The sequence below is a fragment of the Physcomitrium patens genome, chromosome 5 (assembly GCF_059467195.1).
Source record: "Physcomitrium patens ecotype Gransden chromosome 5, ASM5946719v1, whole genome shotgun sequence".
Taxonomy (NCBI): Eukaryota; Viridiplantae; Streptophyta; class Bryopsida; order Funariales; family Funariaceae; genus Physcomitrium; species Physcomitrium patens.
In genome coordinates this window covers 9,104,683-9,110,687 of record NC_143414.1, presented here as the reverse complement: position 1 = coordinate 9,110,687, position 6,005 = coordinate 9,104,683, and the positions used below count along the sequence as shown (strand labels likewise).

Sequence of the window (6,005 nt, the reverse complement as noted above, 5' to 3'; positions counted from 1 at the left end):
TTTTATTTAAATTTTATTAAAGATTTTATTAGACTTGATAAGATTTTTGTTACATTTCTATTTACCTTCCATAGCTAGGTGCCTAGTGCATTCTCAAATAAGAACATAAGTAATATAATACTAATGTCATATTATAGTTTAGCTAGCATGTGAAAATAATAAATATATATAAATATATATATATATATATATATATATATATATATATATATATATGTAATTTACTATACAATATAATGAGAGCCATGTTATTAGATTTTAATTGATTACAAAATATGGTTAGATTGCTACTTTGAAGTAGTTAGTTTAAAAAGACTTCTATTGAGGTTGATTTTTATATTGTTAATAATTTTTATATATTAAAAATAATCTTTATTAGACATTGGTGGCTCTTAAAATCTTATTTTGTTTCTTTTATTTTATATTTAAGTCACATATAATTAGAGAAGGATTTTTATATAAAAAAGGGTAGTTAGACCATTCATATGGATGATAAAAATTTCCACTCTTATTGGCCAAAGTCATCCCTAATAGGCTTCAAGGAAGGAGCCCAAAGCCTTATTAGTAATTAGGGTTACTCTTTTAAAAACATTTGAATATCAAAGATTAGGAATTATCAAATTTAAGATTTTGGATATAGTTTTGGTATAAATTTTGTGCAATTTGGAGTTTTTGTGAAGGAGATATAGGCGTCCAAAGTCAAAGTATTAATTTTGTACCTACTATTATTCTTTGAGCCATACTATGAGGATAAATTTCTCACTCCACTCAAATTACAAGATGGTCTAAATTAAGAGTTACTTGTAATTAGTCGTATGAAGTAGAAGTAGTAAAAATAAAAAATTTTAAAAAAAACACAAAATACAAAATTCAAAATAAGTGAATAAATGTAATCAAGCAATTGTATATTACAAAACTAGTCACTATCTATTTACTAGATTTTAATCAAATAAAAAGTAAAAATAAAAAATAAAAAATGTATTTTTAGATAGATAATTCTTTTATTTTTCCAATTACATAAAAACATGTAAATTAAAGTTACTATGAATAATTTATGATGGATTAGAAATAAAAGATAAATAATAAAAAGTTAAGTGAATAATTTTTACTTGATGGATAACTTGCTTTAAGAGATCAAGAGTTCAAATATCACCAAGGCTCACAAGTAGTGTATATGGATTGTTGAAAGAGGCCACAAGGCCTTAGTCTTATCTTCCTACCTATATTCAAGGTGATACAACCCATGTGGGACTTATGCACTTTTCTTTCTATAAGGACTACACTAACTACTAGTCCTCCTATTTTCTACAAGTAATTTTTTTTTTTTTTTGCATTTTTGACTTCACCATGGTTTTTAAAAACATCCGATTAGCCTAGAAACCTTGTATGGCATTTGAATCTTGCTTCATTTTTTCATAATGGCTTCCAAGGTGGTAAAATTTAATTTTATCAAGGTCTTAAAATCTTCAATAAAAATTCCTAAAAAATTCTTAATAAATTCTAAAAAATTATATAAGATTTTTATAATAAAAATTTATATTTCAGGCTATATTTTCCTATATTTTTGATTTTTTATAGTGATAAAATTAATTTATATCTACTAAAAAATCCTATTTTTTATAAAATTAATTTAAAATATATGAAATTATTTTTATACTTCTTCTAACTATTAATTAATCATTGATAGGATTTTTATAAGTAAAAATTATAGATAGAAGGCCAATAAAGACATTGCTTTCAATGACTAAACTTTAATACTTACCAATAAGTAAAAATACAAAACTAACTAAATTAATTGCCTCTTAGACTTACTAAGACTCCATATTTATGACTTTTCTTCCAATAAGACTTTTGTACTTATAAATACTTCTAAATTATAATAAATAATTAAATAGTCAAAAAGACTTTCAAATCTTAATATTTGTATAATAAATGATTAAAACTATATTTTTAATCAAACCACCAATTAAGATGAATTGGTGGGACTCACACATAGCACATGTATATAGAAGGCTTTTGAGGATTGGATTATGTGGTTGAAAATTTGGTTTAAAGGACTATGTTTTGCATATAAAAAATAAGAGGTTTAGATTGATTTGAAAGAGCAATAATTGCTTAAAGATAGCACTTCCAAACTGAGATATTTCAATGAATCAATTTCTTGAGAGATTTGGTTCTAACTATATCTTGAGAATTTTGAAAAATCTTCAGCAAAACATTTCTACAAATGTGTATTACTATATTTTAAAGCTACGTACTAAATTTTTTAGCATTTAAATTTTAGATTTTTGAATTATAAAGAAAATAGTACTCAGGTGTTTGTAAATTGGAATTTAGAGTACCTACTAGTATTTTCAAGATATTAGAGGATCAAGAGTAGATCTACAATTTATTATTTTTGATAATAAATCTTGAATATATAAGCTATATTTTCAATAAATTTTTTTAAAAACTAAATAGTTGGATCAAGAGGTATCAGATCCTAAAGTTCAAAAAAAATAGAATCTTTGTAGAAAAGAAGGCATGGGAGGATTTTGGCCATAATTTTCGATCTTTTGAGTAAACCAAGAGATTTTTGAGGATTAAGACTTTATACATATGTTAAAGTTGGATATATGGAGCTATAATAAAATTTTGATATAAAGATGAATTTTAAAAGGAGATTATGGATTTTCTTTGAAATTATTAAAAATCTAACTTATCAACAAATGGCTAGTTATGATTTGATATAGCAAAAGATGTTACAAAATTTCTAGATGTTCTAGAAAGCCTTATATATAAACCTTCATAAATATGAAAAGATTTTATTAGTAAAATATATTTTCATATTTTTATATTTATTTATCATTTATATTAAGAATAAATCACTTATTAGAATTTGGCCAACAAGTTAAAACTAAATTCTCTACAATTACATACTTAATATATTCTCATATCATAAATTATGCCATACAACACTAAATAAGATATTATAATTATTACAACCTTCAAGATGGCATAAAAAAAATAAAGACCTTTAAAAATAATATGTTTTTTTTCAAATAGATAGTGGAATATAACAAGTTTAGTTTTACAACCTTCAAAGAAACTTCCAATATTTTGTGATATTATTAGAAGTAAGAATTACTTTTGATGGTGTTCCAAATGTTTTATTTGAAGGAAGTTATGAAGGCTTCAAACATAATCAAATACCAAAGTGGTCTTTTTATCCTAATATGAAATACTATCAATGATTGAGAGGACCTATTAACTATCTCTTAAGGAAATAAATATCAAAGTATATCACAAATATAATTTCTTATATTTTAGACTTTTTTAATTAATAAATATTATATTTTGTAGAAATTTTTTAAAAAAAAGATGATAAGAAGAGGATAATATTATGGACATATATATTATTTAATAATTATTAAGATAATATGAGTAGATAGAAGTAAAGAAAAGTAAATAAATTTGATAATATATTGTAGAAAAGATTCTTAAAAGCGTCATAGATACAACTCTTTTTTTCTTTGTGTCTATTGGTGATTGATAGATTGAAAACTTAACCAACAAGTTGGCTATATATCACATGTATTGGTCACTTGTGGTACAACTTAAACAGATAATGTTTATATAAAAAACTTGTCTTACAAATTAGATATATACCTTGCAAGTTGGACATGTGTTAGAGATCTTATAGAATGTTGTTACATAGCTCCTAGTTAGATAATATATATAGAAGCACAAGTGAAGCTTTCTTTACTCTTATCAATTCATTTCTTACTTCTAGTCTAATATTAAGAATTTTTAATTTTTTTAGACTTTAATAACAATCATTTTAATTTCTTCTTCAGTATAATATATATATATATATATATATATATATATATTATCTTTCTTTAAAAAAAATCTCATTTAAATATTTACATTCCTTAAGCTCTTATCCTTCATACTTAATCTTAAGTAGATTCTATACTATTAATTCTTCTTTTGCTAAAATACCTTATAATTATATTTTTTATTTTTTTATTTTTTTTATATTCCAATCTCTTTTAAAGATCTAAGATATATCCTATTGCAAGTGGTTAATTATTTTTTCTTCTTCTTTATTGATTTTCTCATACTTAATTAATATGTAGATGTTACTAATATCAAAGGTGTCTCAAGATAATCTTTTGAAGGTAATCTTTAGATAACCTATATTATTTATTAATTATTTTACATATAGCAAGATAAGAATACATCCTCTTTTTTGTGCATTAGCTCTATTTGGATTTATAAAAACAAAAAAACTTTAAATTCTTTAAAGAATATAAAAGCTAGTCTTCAACCATAGTATTCTTCTTAAATCTTATGATTTTTAATTATAGAATTTTTACTCTTGAATTAGTATGATATTACAATTAGATTGATGAATTTAATTGTCAAATCTATCATTTCTAGAAGTTGCAAAGTTTAAAAAAAAAAAAAAAAAAAAAAAAAACTATTGCTACTTCGAATTTAAGAATCTCATGAATCCCGTTCTATCTATGGAACTATTTTATACTACGCATAAAATGAAAACATCTTCACTTACACAACTCATATCAATATAGCAATTCCAAAACCCAAATCCCAATGGTTGGCCTATATACAGATAAATCTTGTGACGGAATAAAAAATAGTTTTGTGCAAACTGCCAGACTCCGTCTCTAATAGTGGCCTCTTCAGCGATGGGACAAGTCAGTGAAGGCGATAAGTTTGCCTCATTGACAAATATGTAGTTGATCTAGACCCTTTTGTTTCGATCCAATGTGGGGTGATTTCACACATCTTTTGAGCCCAATTCCATGTCATGACAGGTCCTGTGGCTTGCTTGTGCTGCTTTGTCTCGGAAAGCTCTGAACAAACTTCAGAATGGAGTTCAACATGTTAACCATTTCACCTCAACCATGAGTCTATTGTAATGAAGCTCCCTTGTCTCGAGCCTGTCGTCGAAGTCTTGGAGGAATGTTGAGTCGACGACGTCGTCTTCGGTATTTTTTACGATTGGATGCGTATTATGGCAATGCCCCAGAAACATGAGCAACCACATTCGATGACCTGGCTAGAATTCCATTGCCATCCTAGTGATGCTTCGTCGAAGGTAAACAACTCGTACATGGGGTAAAATGGGGAATAGCATTCTTCCTTGGATTGGGGTGTTGCCATTCTTGTCAACGGAAGATTTATTGTCTATCCTGAAATATTGTGCGAACCAATTCGAACAAGAATGATCGTGTTTACACAAAAGTCATGCAAAGAAATACTATAAATCAGTGTGTGCAGCGAAAGGGTTTCATTGATCACACAAGAGCACAATACTGCACCCTGTATGGCAGTAAATGAGAAACTTGAGGGGTTTGGTGAATATTTATACGCGGTCCGATAACTTATATTCGTAACACCCAGTTCGGGGTCACTGAAAAGTAAAAACTACCAGAATACTCTCCCTGTGCCAAGTCACAGAGATCTGCGTGTTACCAATTGTATAACTGCAGTTATCTAGCGTTCCTATCTGCGAGTGTTGGGATTTTGAGCGTGTGTTTGGAGGGTCGGCAAAGCGTGCTAATCCTACAAGGTCACAAAAATAATGTCGGCCATATGTCTTGATAGTCCATTCAGCTCAAGTCCGAAGACCTGCATAGTTTATTTAACCAACCGATCCTTTTTAAAGGTTAAAGCGTTCGTGCGCACTTCAAATAGTTTCGATGGACCTTCAAGGCGTCCAGGAGATGTGGGACCAAGGCAGTGGACTTGGTTCAATGTGATGCTCGATTCGTGGAAATGAGTTTATGGACGACGTTGTGGGAGGCTTTTGTTTAGGTCTAAAATTGTTGGCATTTCGCAATTGTGTTGTTCGTGGAACGAGGTTACGAGAGGCGATAGTGATTCTGTGTTGTCGATGCTTGTGTTCAATCATGGCGTGAGGCGCATCATGTTGTGGTGTTCGAACGGGCGGTGAGAATTAGATTCTTGTGCACTTGGAGGTTGGCAGTATGCGA

At 27.9% G+C, this 6,005-nt stretch overlaps 1 non-coding gene across 1 annotated transcript; it reads right to left on the bottom strand.

Annotated features, from left to right (window-relative positions):
- Nucleotides 1-5,547: 5,547 nt before the first annotated feature.
- LOC149989263 (U11 spliceosomal RNA) lies at nt 5,548-5,673 on the bottom strand. Its single transcript, XR_016503186.1, has one exon. It is a non-coding gene; the product is annotated as a U11 spliceosomal RNA (small nuclear RNA).
- Nucleotides 5,674-6,005: the final 332 nt, after the last annotated feature.